This window comes from Athene noctua, chromosome 5 (genome assembly GCF_965140245.1).
Source record: "Athene noctua chromosome 5, bAthNoc1.hap1.1, whole genome shotgun sequence".
In the NCBI taxonomy this organism is placed as follows: Eukaryota; Metazoa; Chordata; class Aves; order Strigiformes; family Strigidae; genus Athene; species Athene noctua.
Window position 1 is genome coordinate 61,558,150 of NC_134041.1, and position 15,218 is coordinate 61,573,367.

The 15,218-nt window shown below is 37.8% G+C and overlaps 1 protein-coding gene across 1 annotated transcript in view; it reads left to right on the forward strand.

The window, feature by feature from the left end:
- The window catches only part of PLPP4 (phospholipid phosphatase 4), a 65,405-nt gene that overhangs the window by 39,731 nt on the left and 10,456 nt on the right, over positions 1–15,218 (forward strand). The window lies entirely within an intron of this gene.

Consider the following 15,218-nt stretch of genomic DNA (forward strand, 5'->3'; position numbering starts at 1 on the left):
TTTTATAAGGAATTTATGTTTTTCAAACAAACAGTTCCTTTCACTGTGTATTTTTAATAAATTGCACTTTTTATACAAATAAGACCTAGGTAGTCATACATCACTGCTAATGTAACTGATATTAGCAGTGGCCAGATTTGCAAAGTTGTAACGGGTTGTGGCATCACAAAGAATTGATTTTTCAGTTTTGTTATTCAAGATGAGCCTTCACAGATGTAAACTTCTTTCAGATCAAGGTAAGTATCCATTTCCAACACAGGGCATAACCTTGGTCTGATCAAAATCAATGCCAGACTGAATTGCCTGGAGAATTCTAACCTATTAATAGCCATCATTACTGCATCAAAGAAGTCATCAGCAAACAGGTTCAACGGGAGCAGTGTCCAAGGAATTAGGATCTTAATACCTACTGTGCATTTCAATATAGCGTTAACGAAACGTTGCCAGTGCAGCAAGTTACACATTGTCAATTCTGTTTAAAGTAGGGATATGCACGTTATGAGTACTGGATATGAAGTCATCTGTGCTTATTTGTTGGGAGAAAGAACAGTGTCTCTAAGAAAGGAAGTACAATAGGAAAAAAGCAATTGATTACCCTTTTCTGCTAGCATAATAAATGAGATTATATCTTTAAACCAGTCCTGAATAGTAATTTCCTACTTTAAGTAGCCAGACTCCATTATGAATGACAGAAGTAATTGCTCAATCGTTTTTAATAAGCTTAAGAATATATAAGAAAAATTCTTCTGCAGAGGTCCCCCAGCTCTGTCTTCAAATAAGGAGAGAGGAAACCCATCTGACTTTTTTTTCACTGCATTAACGTTTCTTCCTTTGTGAGCAAGGTCAGCCACCACATCCTACAGATCTTGGGAACAAGAACATCTTTCCCTCCAGCGCTGACATTGCCCAGAAGTGGAGGTTCTGTGTTAGCTTCTTAGGACTGCTCTTTAGTCTTCACACTCCTCACAGAATTAAAGAGTCTCTACTGGAAAGCTAATACTATGTTGGCATTTATTTGATGACTGTCATTGAATGCAGGTGGCAGTAGAGGAAATGGCCATGTTCATCACCAACCTCATCTCTTACAGAGCATCCCACCTTGTCCAGGAATGGCAGTATATACCCTACTTTAGAGGCAGTGCTCAGGAGATAGTTCCCTAATCTAGAATAGGTAAGGTGAATGCTGAAGGTCTGTGCTCCACCCTTTTGCTAAGAAAAATCAACAGTTAATTTCCATAAGCTATCAAGAGTTTGAATATAAACTGCCTCAGGTGCCAGTTTATCAAGCAATTATAATACATATTATTGGGGTAAAAAAGGTGGCTATTTATCTGCCTATTTTCGTTATGAAAAGATATAGTCATGCAGGTTTGCTATTCATCTTTATCAGTGCTTACCATCTATCTGTCTGAGAATATACCATATCTTAAGGTGAAAGGAAAGATCCTCATCTTTCCATCACTGTCTCTGCAAACTGTAGGCTTGCTTCCAAGCCATGTAAGAGCTCTTTGTTTCTCACCAGCACCCAGCCTTTTTGGTTAATAAGATTAAAAAAACTGAAGCATGTGGTGTTATATCTCTGCTATATAGCAAAATTCAGCAGACCTTTGTGAAGAAAAGCTGAAAGTAATGTGATTCTTGATGGTAACATGTTATTTAGCAATACCAAGGACTGCATGAAAAATCAGAAATTGTACCAGATAAGCTATTGCTTTTTTGATTGCAAGACTGTGATTTGCTGACGTGTAGTCCACTGTAATTTGTGATTCACAGAGGATACCGAAGAGGTGTGCAGAGGAACTTTTTATTTGTTTTTCCTTTTCCTAATCTGGAGACCAGATCATGCAGAGAACTCAAGAGCAGAGAGACTTCAGAGGAGAGTAAGCACAAACATAGAGTCATCTTGAATCCTGGGTCATTAATGAGGAAAAGAAGGAATGACTCTGTGAGTCAACATGGTTCCTCATAAAGTGCTGGAGAGCTGAATTTATAAAGTGAGCTGGGAGTATGAGTAAATCTCTGACCTTAGTTCTAATAAACCAGTTTTTCCAGCAGCTATTGCTGTTTTGTGGTTATTATAGCTGTTCGGTTTGCTTTCATCAGTGTAGCGAACAAAATTACCTTTCAGTCTAATTCTCTCTTTTCTCTTGCCTAACTTTTAACTTTTCAGGTAAAATTCATAAACTAATGTTAAGGTATATGCTTGATTTCGCAGCCTGCAGGAGACTTCCTTGTAACGTTGTAGACTTTAGCTGTATGTAAACCTTAAGACCATTGTTCTTCTAACTGACCTTTTCAGTTAAAAGGACTTTGAGTTACGCTAGATATCTAGAGATCAATTTTCATCTGTGAACTGCAGTGACAGCTCTTCTCTGGAGCGAAATGGGTCAGAAAGCTCAAGTCTAATTTGAAAACGGATGATTCTCAACTCGGCTCAGACAGAGGAGGATGGCATAGCAATTTCTGACCATCTTTAAAGAGAAGTCTCATTGTAGCACTGGCAAATACTGAGATTTCTTAAAACTGCCATGCAGCATAGCACTGACATCACACTCTGAAATCCATTTGGTAATGGTTTTGTGTAGCATTTCTATGTAAGAACAAACCAAATGTAGAGGTGTTTCTAAATCAGATGTGTAGTTAGCTCTTACTTAGTAATATAACCTTCAGTGTGGAGTTTTCTTTAAGGCAGGTAAGCTCAAGAGAGGGCTGTTTTAGGCAGCACTTGGGAGGTAAGAGAAGTTTGGCTACTGCACTGTACACGAGAAAGCAGGTGAATAGCCCAGGCAAAACCATGGCTTGGCTGCATGTTCATTGCATTAACTGCATAAAGATGTTTCTTTGCTTTCTTCTAACTTTAATTCTGGGTCAGACACTGGCCTCAAGAAGGATATCTCTTTATCCTCCTCTGCAAAAGATAGGGAACCATAGGTGTAGTCATATTTCTTGTTTTGAGAACTAGAAGCTGATATTTGTGTGTAAATTTGCTCCCAGTCCCATCAGCTGTGAAACTTTTTGATTAGGTTGGATCAGGAATGACTGCTAGAAACAGTCCTTGCTCTTAATCTTGATAATCTTCCACGTCTGTAGAGGCTAAGGGTAAGGCTTTCTGTGGCAGCATTTTCATTCTGATCAGGCATAGGCTGTTGAAGACAGTGTTACGAAGACAGTGTTATGACAGTCTCCTCTTGTAGCACTGTGTTTCACATCATTGTGTGGTCTTCAAGCCCATGATAAGAATAAACCAAGAATAAATCAAATATGTGAGTTTTCTGCCTAGACTATAGAGGTACTTGAAAGTAAAACCAACAATTCTATTTCTATGGGGACTTTAAATCTGTCTACAGGTTGCTCACCTTCATGAGTTGGGGTGTGTGTTTTCCAAATGCTGCTGGCTGGCTCAAAAACTTTTTGAGCAGCAAGAGTGATAGAGCTGACTCACATAAATAAGCCCATGTTCTTGTAAAAGAACCCTGACTCAATCCAGAATTATTTCAATAAAAACAGGAGTATCAACTACAATTCTGCTGTAAGCAAAAGAAAAATAAATCAATACAATCCTTGAAATTGAATTATAAAATTAAAATACTAGGTACCTTTCTTTAGAGGTGGGTCTGACTGATTTATGGAATTGCAGAAATCTCAGTCATAAAGATTTCTGAAAACATTAATTTAGGTCTCTTGAAAACAAGGGGATATTAAAAGTCTCTTGAGATAAAAGCTATGAGATAAATGCAGGAAATCAAGCATATTATTTATGCCAGAAAAAGTACAGAACATCTGCAGAGAGCCTTGTTTGGATTTTGCTGTTAGTGTCAGTTCTACAAAGCACCAGCTATTACAGATAAGTAAGTAGGTAGGGTTTTTTTCCCCTCCCTTCTGCAGAGGACTGAGCAAATAATGAAGCCAGTGTTTTATCTAATGACACCTACACAAAAAATGTTTATGCAAAATATTTTTAAAGCTTATACTGCTTTGTTGTAATCAACTGATCTTTCTGGTGGTTTTCTCTTGAAACTTTTAGTTTTTCCTTGTTTCAGTGTGAACTAAGACAGTGGCTTTATAAGTCTCTCTCTATCTGGGGTTCCTACATTTTGTTTAAACAACCAGAAACTTTTGGAGAATGATTACTTTGGAAGTTTCTGGTCATTTTGGAAGGCAATGTAAGCTGGATTTATGGGTGAAACGGGCAGTGGATAATATCATAGGAGGTCTTTTTAAAAAACATTCACTCTCAGGTGAGGAGGGGGAAAGGAAAAAAATCTTTGGATGACTTTACTGAGGAAATTAATCAGAAAATAGAAATCAGAAAGGTTGAGTAGATGTTTTTGATAAAGCGTTCCCACAGACACTTGGTACTAAATATGATTTAAACTGGTGAGGGGTGCTCAGTGATGCAAGACATCCGCTATCATATGATCAGCCATTTAAATCTTCATAGTATTAGCCTGTCTTCTCTGCTGATCTCTTCTCCCTGGTATCCAGTGATAGGATGTGTGGGAATGGTTCAAAGCTGCACCAGGGGAGGTCTAGACCGGGCATTAGGAAGCATTTCTTTCATACTGAGAGGGTGGTCAAACACTAGAACAGGCTTCCCAGAGAGGTGGTCGATGCCCCAAGCTTGTCAGTGTTTAGGAGGTATTTAGAAAATGCCCTCAATAATTTGCTTTAAGTTTTGGTCAGCCCTGAAGCTCTCCCTCCTTCTCCCTCCCTCCCCTGGCTGTCTTCCTTCATTACTTGCTTGAAATAAGTAAGTTTGTGCAGATGAACACAGCAAGATCCTGTCTAGAAAAATGGAACAAAAAAGTCTAAAGGCAAGGGTTGAAAGGTATTTATGTTATCAAGCAATAGAATAGTATATCGCTTTCTGGTATTGTTTAGTATGGCAAGGAGGCTAGAGTCTGAATGAAAGAGAGCGCTGTATGCTCTGTATCCAGAGAATGCCTCTTGCAGCAGGGTAGGAAATGGGTAGGAGTTAAATATGAGGAGCAGGAGTTTAATTTGCATGTGGCTGTTTATGGGTCTGGCCTTGATTCTGTTAACAGAAATGTTATATTGCATATCTTGGAAATGCTTATTTATCTCTAGTGAATATAGTCTCGAGAACTGGTTCTCGTACCAGTGTCTGCATTGGTTTGGATGTGTCCTATTCCTCCTAGCTCAACTCTGCTTATTTCGGCAGAAAGCGTTCTCAAGATTACTCCCAAATTAGCTTTATGTGAAGCCCACTCCTTGGTTTTGGGGGAAAGAGAGAGAAATCTCTCGGGTTTTTTCTGTCTCTAAGCCAGTTACAAAGTCTCTGACAGTCAGACTAGGAGTCCCATTGGTGTGAGTTGTCACCTTAGGTAAAGGACTATTGCAACAGTTCTTGAATTGCACCTTAGCTATTCACTGGCTGATTGGTTAATATTTTATTTTCTATCTCCAAAATTAACCGTTCCACTCGGTATTGTTTGTCACTGGATAGTGCATTACCATTGTATTCCCTTAAGGAGTTGCCTTCTCTTATGACATCAAATTTGATTATGCAGTTCGTGCTTGCACCAGATTTTCTTGATGAAACACTAATTAAATGAACGTAGTATTTGTGGTGTGTCTTGCTGTGTCCCTAAAAAGAAAAAAGAAGAATGGAAAATGTTATGTCTTTAGTGTGAAAGGACAGCTTGCTCCTCCTCCCCTTTTTCACTAAATAATTGAAATTAGTCAGTTGTAAAAATGTAAAGATTTGTACATTTTAAAAGCCATTCATCTGTTTGAAAAATTAAAATTATTTATGTGCTTCAGAGTGAAGAAATTATTGAATTGCTGTAGAATTGTTTGCTATCCTGTGATAATTTATATAAAATATTATTGCAGTACATGTAATTATAGTTGAGTATCTAAATTTGAACTGTTAATTATCTTTAGCTAGCAATTTCATGGAGGATAATCATATTTCCTTCAGTTGAAAGTGAACATTTTAAGTAACAGATGAGCTACCAGCCACAGGTTTTTGGCAGTAATTGCTGCTACTCCCCTATTTTCAAGATAAATCTCTTAATTAACAGCTGTATGGCAGCATCTCTCTGAAATATTTCATCCTCTTAAAGAAGAATCCAGGGAAATAAGGAATGGATTTTTTAGATATGCAAGGAGAAAAATAAAATCTCCTGTGGGGTTTATTGGCTTCTTAATTTCAAACTTTAAGTATACTCAGAAATGGTTGTGTTTACTGCTTTTACCTCTTTGACATATTTACCCCTCTCAGCGCTCAGTAACAAAGGCTGTTTGAATTCATGAGGGGCTTGTGAGATGAACTCTTTAAAGTTTAGTTTTCCAGCTCTAATAATAGTCAAGTCTTGCTAGTCTGAGGTTCAGATTATGTATGTCTCCAGCATGCCTCCAAAAGACTCATGAATTAAAAAAAAAAAAAAGGTTTTTAATATGTGATACCATGTCAGTGTAAAACAGTGGTTCCTCACTGGTATTTATCCTACCTAGCAAACATGTTCTATTGTGTTGTCTTTTACACTGTAGATTTAACACAATTATTTTAAAAATTATTGTATATGGTAATATATTTTCTCCTTTTCTCTGCATGATTAAAGAGATTAATCCCAGTTCTACTATGTACTCCAAAATGGACCGCAACTCTATTTTTGCTATCTTTAGAGGATCTAGACTGATTTGGAAATGAGAGAATCAGGGACTGGAAAGTGGTATCTTCAAGAGAGTTATTTAAAAGTTTCTCTCATGAGAGTTACTTACAAGTTAGGAGCCCAGAATTGAATTCAGTGATAGTATAATGTAGCCATGCATCCACTCTCCTTTTGGTGTTCTGGTTCACTTTGCTACTTAAAGTGTGGTTGAAGGAAGGCTTCAGATCTCTTGCCCCCCCCCCCCCCCCCCCTTCTTCTTTACATAAAACCCACAGTGATAATTTCTGGATAGATCAGGCTTCATTGCTACATGGCAAAGTGCAAAGCAGGAATAAATAACATTTTCCTATTCCTGCTGGGTCTTGCCAGAGATCTTCTACGTAACTCCTACTACTCTGTCTGTGCGCAGTCTTGGGGCTTTCCTGATTTATTTTTTGAAGTATTTAGGGGGATTATTTGCAGGCAGTACTAACACTGGTGTAATCCAGCAAGCTCCTTGACACTGGCTACCATGCCACATCATATTTTTGACAGAAATATTCCAATCTTCCATTCTAAGAAGTTTCCATCCATCAAGGTTCTCTTCAACATGTCTTTTAACTGTACATTACATGCTAATTTGTATACTTGTGCCTATTTGCTTCAAATGGATTTGAAATTAAATGCGCATCCCTGAAAGATTCATACAAATATGTGGTGTGGTGAATGGAAGGACAAGTAGTTGAGCAGGGTGTGATCCATTATCAAGGATACTACTGATAGCATATGTATGGCAAAGCAGGAAGCAAGAAGTTACCCTGATCCAATGCATGGGACTTGGTATATTCCAATATTGAAATGGAAAGAAAAAAATTGCTCTTGACAGGGACTGTCTGTAAGTAGATACTTCATAAATCCCCCAGTGACAATAATTTCTATTTGTGTTGGAGAGCTGATGATCTAAAGCTTGTAGCTAGATATTGGTTTTATGGTAAGGTCTGTGAATAAGGAAAAATAAATGTTTCTTTCAGGAAAGAGAAATTTATTCTCTGCTTATTGATAATTGACAGGGTGGTAGTTGTTTAATTAGTATTGACCTGCTTGAATTAACCTGGCAACTCTTATCTCAATTTAATTTTTATTTTTTTTTCTTAGGAAAGTAAAGGTATAGTATCAGGACTTTATTTCATAAAGGGATGCATATCTGATCTAACAAAAAAAATTCAGTCAACACTTGGTATTCCTGATGCCTGTAAGGAGAAGAGTGAGTGCATTAGCCAGGGACCATACTAGAGCAGCACATCACGGGCATGTTCAAGGACCAGTTGCATCCTGGTGTCATTCTGTCCTAGGTTTAAATCTGGTACAAGTTCATTGATTGGCTCTAACTTCACCAAGTGTAACTGAGAAGCATGGAGATCTTGGCAGTGAGTAAAGAGAAAAAAAAACGTACTTTGCAGACAAAGATGTTTTTCTAGTCTGATACAGTTGTATGATTAGGGCTGAGTTTACAAGACAGTCTCTTGTAGCTTATATTAATGCAAAGGCTGCCTGTGGATGCTAGTACATGAGTGCTGACCCCTTTTCTTAAGGTAATTCCAGAATCTGAGCCCTTTTAGGCTTGTCTTTACTGTCTTCTCAGAGAAAGGGGATTTGTTCAAGGTTTCTGTCAACAGAAATGGCAAAGCAGGCTATGGAACAAGTTCACTTTTAGGACTTTTTGTAAATGACATCATTAACTGAACAAATCAGAACTTGGTTCTTATTTTTTGGTAGCAGTGAGATGCACCCTGAGAACACTTCAGATATTTCAGGTGTAATGAGGTATCTTGAAAGGTGCATGAAAATAAAATATGTCAGAAAAAACCCAAAAAGGTTCATAAGAATTCACTGTGACAGTCCTGCAAAAACAACCTAATGACTAATACTGTAGTTACTTGCTTTTCAGATAATATAGGTCTATTTTTGTTCTAACATATGTCTGTCTCCAATATCTCCTTTTTGTTTCCCAAGTCCCTGCATACTTCTGTATCCTGTGATGTGCTTTTCATGTTGCTTCTGCTGAACTGTCTTTCTTTGTGAAAAGAAATGAATAAAGCTAAGCCAAAGGGAAGGTGATTGACTGTCCCACTTGGAAAAAAATAAAAATATTTTTCCTGTGATAATAAGCTCAAAATATTTTGTGGGAACTGTACTTCTATAAAATCCTCTCTGAATTGAATTTCAGCATTAAAATTTATGCAGCCATTTGGTATCATACTTTTTCCTCCAGGAAAGATAAATATTTCAGTCTTTGAACAGTGTGAAACAGAAAACATTCACCAGTAGCCCTAGCTAAAATTGCAGTAGGCTGCTGTGCAATTCCAGTGATGAATACTATGTGTTTGCATTTGGAAAATATACAGTAATCACTGCAAGCATAAAACATTACAGACAAAGAGATGGATCATTTTCTCTGATTGTTACGTAGGCCATTTGAATGGTTGTTTTGCAGTTTCATAATTTGTTGCCACTTAAGTGGAGGATTTTTTCTTCAGCTCAAAAACTGCTTAGTCTAAAGAAGACCTGCATTGTGTGCTTAGCAAAGCATCCATTAAAACTTGAGAAGCTGAAGATCCTCATGGGGTAGTTTAATTTCCAGAAAACACCCACAAAAGCAATTACAGTTTTAATGAATAATTTATTTGGGGTGCTTTAGATCAGATTCTTGTTCACAGTTTCTCGTTTTATGCATTTCAACTTGGTAATTGGTTTGGTCTCTACAGATGGGTTTTTAAACTCACCTAGATCCCCTGTCTGGAGAGAATGAGATGTCAGGGTGGGGTCTGCAGTACCTCCATATGCTGTCATCATCTTATTTCTTCTATGAACCTTTTTTTTTTATTTTTTCAAAGAATGTGATCAAAACCAACTAAAAGATTGAGTCTAATGTAGTTTTATTTCTTCCAGTAATGATAATGCCCAAGAGGAAGCTGATACTTCAAGTACCCTATGGGATTTTTTTTTTTTTAATGTGCCTTTCAGTAGCAGTTCCAGAAACCCCACCTACACAAAACAAGGTGAAAGACATATTAAGTTAGTAATTCCTAAACTCCTAGCCTGTAAAGGTCAAAACAGCACTTTCCTGTCTTCACACAGAAGCCTACAGCTATCCAGTTAGATCTAAAAGCCTATTAGTTCGGGTATTTTTGACTCTTCCATGTTTTTTTTTACCTTCTATTGGTTCATAAGATCTGAAAGACTTGGATCTGGTACCTTTACAGAGTGCCATTACCCCCATCAAGGTTTGCTGTGGTGGGAAGCTTCTGTACCCTTTGTTGCAGGATGAGGGCTTAGGACATGAACTCCTTGGGCAGAAGGCATGCCAGGTTTTCATTCTTTTCTATAAACTATTTTGCTCACGCCATTGCTGTAATAGTAAATAAACAGATACTTCCTTCTGCTTCTCCCTCAGTAGGTGCTTGTAGCGGTGTTTGCATCAGTTCTGCATGGACTTGATTATGGTGAAGCAGGAGCAGCATTTGTAGGAAGGCAGCTGGAGAGCCTTACTGATTATTTTGCCTACATAGCAGTGTTCATATTTCTCTTTCTGCTGTGTTTTACTGAATCAGACCATCAGATGAAGATGGCTTATGATGGTGGTGTTTTACAACTTGATCTTGGTTTTGTCAGTAAGAACTTTGGTGATACAAGTCCTCTTGCATTTGAGATAATTCTCCTCCTCTATTTTTAGATCTGAAAATTATACTTTATCCAAACCCACATTCTGGTGCTAACTGGATCATGCTTAATGGTGTGATGCACAGGAGGTCAGGCAAAAAGATCAGCTGGTCCCTTCTGGCTGCCAGCTCTGTGAACTTTTGAACAGTCCTTATTCATCAAGAAAAATAGGCAGTGTTATCTGCAGAGAAAAACCCCAGCACGCTTTGTGAACTGGTCTGACTTAAAGTGGTGAGTTCAAGTTGATCAATCCCATGTGTAACTGCTGTTCAGAATTCTCATTCTGAGAGTGGGAATAGGGGATTCATTTTGATGAGCAGAGAGACAAGACGCTTGCTCTCTGTGACCACGCTGGCTTGGATTGTGTGATAGAACTCGCAGTACAGTTTCAGAGTGGATTATAGCCATATTGAAAAAAAATCAGTTAGACTGGCAAGTCTACATAACCAGTAGGTCTACGTTATGGAAAACGTGGAACAGATAGAACAAGTATAAGAAGGAATGGAAATTGATTTAATTTTTCACAAACTAATGTTTATTCATGACAGAGAGACAGTCTAGATACCATTAATATTATTTAGAGAGTGCATATGCATTTTTAAAGATTTTTTTTGTAGGTAATAGTTTGAAATAAAACTGTATAAATAGAGCAAAAATGTAATACATATGAATTCCAGTTATTCCATTAAAGAAACTCAAAACATGGATAACATGCACTGTGAATCTCAACTCCCTTCAGAATCTGGTCAGAAAGGTACAAAGCTGTGCAAATCCAGGATTTTTGCTAGTGTTTGAATAGCCCCATCGGCCCTGAACCAATTATCTGATGCTGTCAGCAGATGGGGAAATAAAAGTAAACAATAAGGGGACACATCAAACATTACTTAACGTGTTTTCCTCTCATTTCAAGTCTTTTATCCCCTTTAAGATAACTCATAGCACCTATTCCTGTAAGACTTAAATTTTCCTTTTCATTCCGAAATTCCTTCTGCTAATTTCTTAAGAAACCATAGCTGCCTTATTTAAAGAGAACAGTTCAGTAATACCTTCCAGAAGGCAGAGGGAGGACAGTGAGGCAGCAGAAGCCTCAAGCTAGAGCACAGACCCTGGCTCTCTAGGAGCCAGGTTTCATCCTTGACTGAGCAAATCCCTTCTGCTCTCTGAACTTCACCTTGCCTCCTTTGCCTTTGTATCTTTAGTTTCTAAGCTTTGTAGGACAGTGTCCTCTCTCTGTGTTTGCACAGCACTTAGATTCACGGTAACCTTGCCTCAGCTGAGACCTTTCAGAGGTGTTGCAATGCAAATACTCGGTTTTCTGTCTTTCAGTGAGTTCACAAAATCTACAGCATTTTATCAAGCTCTATAGAAGGCGTGGCTTGTCTCAGGAGAGGTTTTTCCTTGTGTTCAGCAACTTGTAGCATCAGGACTGCGAATTGAATTAGCTACACCAATTGCTTAAAATATCTCATTTCTTTATACTCTGTGTGTGATTCATTCTTTTCTACTCTGCCAACACTTAAAATCAATTAAATATTTTTGTCTGGAATTTGCATCAACACCTATCTTGATTTAACATTATTTTAAACCAAATCAGACTGATTTTCTTATTTTCATTTGTGTCAGTGTCTCCAAAGAGGGCTGACTGGTATTTTACGTTGCTCTTGCCTTCTTTGTATAGAGTATTAATTTTTTATGATCTGGAATGAAACCAACCAAGCATTGGTGTAGATGAAGACCATTGCTTTGCTGATTCTTTGGAATCTGTGTTCTCATGCAGAATGATAATTTTTATTATAACATTAGGCAGTATGTAATACGTTAGAGCACGTGGTGTGTGATGTGTGTGTTTGCATTTTCTTTGTGATACAGTGACGTATTGACTCTAGGTGGTGCAGAAAAAAAATGCTCAAATATATTCTACTGATTGACCAATTCTTCAGTGTAAATATCACCTATATGCCCAGAATTCATGAAGAGTGAATTGATTTTCTTGATGTTATTGACTGACAACATCTTCAAAATACAGCCATCAAGCAAAGTTGCCTACATGGAATACACAGCAATTGAGTTGTCTTGGAATAAATATTTACCTTTATAATAGATACTCCCACATCACAGAATGTTTTGCTGTTAATTCCATGTTCTTTGTGCTGACTCTACACACACTGGGACTATTGGGTCAAGTGGCTTTTTCTGGATGTGCATGCTCCAGGGTAACGGAAGTCACTCTTACAATATTGCAACGTAAAAGTTCTCCGCAGAATAATAATTTCATAGCTACAAGCTAGAGCATCATTATATTACTTTTCTATCTTACATTAGGCGTAAGTTCCCCTGGAGGAGTGTTTGTGAGTCTCTTTTCTTCCTGACCTTAAGTTTAGAGGAACACATCAACCATTTAAGGCAAAAATCTGCCTTTGTTTATAGGGCAAGTCTAGATCCTGCTGAACTTCCATATTAATTCATGAGCACCTCCTTCTTGAAGTGTGCCAGATCCTGAAAAAAAGAAATTCTGGGGAAATACTTTGTAAAAAAAATCACAAGGTTTGCTCTAAAGCCCATTTAGCTAAATCTGCTGCTTCTGTTCACCACACTGGCAATTGCTAGTAAAATTGCCTGGCCAGTGCTAGTAATCCTGAATACGAGTCTGTGTGAACTGAACGCCTACTCTGTAGTTGGAGCAATATTTCTGTAAGCCCTCTAAATTGCTAGGCACTGTAGATTGCATGAAAATGAAGCCACAAAGTACTTGATGCTGCTGCCTGGGAATACTGTCTTCAGATTTCAGTTCATCTTCTTCTAAGGATCTAAAAAAATAATAAACTGAGATAGAAAATGGAAATATGAAAATAAAACTAATTTGTGAGAGGAAGCATTTGAAAGCAGTCTATAATTTCACTTGAGAACAAATATTCAAGACAGATTTAGTTTTGTTTACTCCATGTACTCAGCTGGAAGATGAAATGATGCAGATGAGTCCTGTCCTTGAAGTCACAGGTAAGTTTAGACATGTTTCTAGTTCCAAAGGTCTGCAAAATGGACCCTATGTCTGCTCACACAGATGTGAATGTGTGTTTTTTAGCCATCAGAAAAAGACCGTATAATGAACTTTAGGTCTTTCAAGTTGCACCAGGAAAGGTTTAGACTGGATATCAGGAAGTATTTCTTTGCAGAAGGGGTTGTTGGGCGTTGGAATGGGCTGCCCAGGGCAGGGGGAGAGTCCCCGGGATCCCTGGAGGGGTTGAAGAGTCGGGCTGAGCCAGCGCTGAGGGATCTGGGGGAGTTGGGAACGGTCAGGGTGAGGGTCATGGTTGGACTGGAGGAGCTTCAACGGCTTTTCCAACCAAGATCATTCTGTTATTCTTTGATACAAAAGACAATACCATAAGCAACAGGAAGACCACGAAAGTGAACAGTATTGTCTTTTGTCATATTCCAGTGGCTAATCTAGCAAACAGGAGAAGCACAAGAGAAAGCCTACACTAGAAAGAATACATGTTTATTTGTTGTTTCAAGTGTGTCAGTCTACACTGGCTACTGAGAGTTGGAGAGGATGTTTGAAATTAGAGGAAGGGTATTCCAGTCTGCTGAGATATGTTGTCTCAGGATCATAGATTTATTTTTTCCATGGTTGCTATAGCCTGGTGCTCTGACTATGCATCTCATAGCCTGTTTCTGTGTAAAACATGCTCCTTTTAGGAAAATACATTCATTTCAAGAATACTATGACGTAGAAATGTCAAAAGAAATTATTTCTTCTTGTCTGGTAGATAGTCTGAAAGGCGAAGCAAGTTTGTATGATTTTCAAAGGTCTGTACATAAGAAGGTAACCCGGTCTGCAAGAAATATTTTATTTATTCAGAATTGTTTGATATATTTTCAGCTTTGCCTCCCACTGTCTTCAGACAAGTACAGAATCAGCACTTGTTGAAGAAGCTTCTAGGAAACAATATATTTGGTGTAGTGGTTTGATGACTAATCAGCATTCTGTCGTGCTCCGCCACAGCCGGTCTAAAGAAGTGATTTATTTGTGTGTTCAAAGATTAAATGCAAATCTTCAGTAATTGCGTTCAAACAGCTGTGTAGTATAAACTTATGAAACCACTCTATTGTACTGTCAACTAAAATTGACCATCCCGTAGATTTGTCAGCAGAATACAAAGTAATTATCGTATCTAGTGTTTGGGAACATGAGAAGAAGGGCATTTGAAAAGCCCTAGCAGGAGATTAGAAAAAAGATGCAGATCTGACCCAGCACTGATGATGATTTTACCATTAAATTCACTGATGGCAGAATCAGAACGGAATTCTGTATTATGAATGTGACCTGTTACCTCTTATAGAGGTGCTTAGATATCACAAAGATAAAAAGTATAAAGGCAATCAGAAAAAAAAGATTTTAAATGCTTGGATAAATATTTATAATTTTGCTATCTGTGGTTTATGTGCTTATGTTTTATTTTGATCTTTGCAGTCAGGAACAAAATTGAGTGTGACATTTGTGGAGAAAGATGATGTGTTTCATGGAGCTACCTGTTCAGATGCAGCACTAATTTTCATACAGGAAAAAAAAAAAAAAAGCACATTTAAAAAAAAAAAGTAAAAATCCATCCAGTATGTCTCAGAAAGGTGACCAGCCACGAGGGGAAAGAAGTTCAGTACAGAAACTTGGTGCCTGAGTTCTGTTGTCACTGTCAGTTGTGCATGTTCTATAGAAACAGGTTAATGGATCCTAAAAATCTCATTTAAATGTAATTCAATTGCAGCACAAATTAACTGAATCCCTTTCTGCTCTGTACCTTAACTTTTTTAGAATAGGTCTAAAATCGGGAAAGACATCTGAAGAATAAGCATGAAAGAGCTTTTGTGACTTGAGTTAAA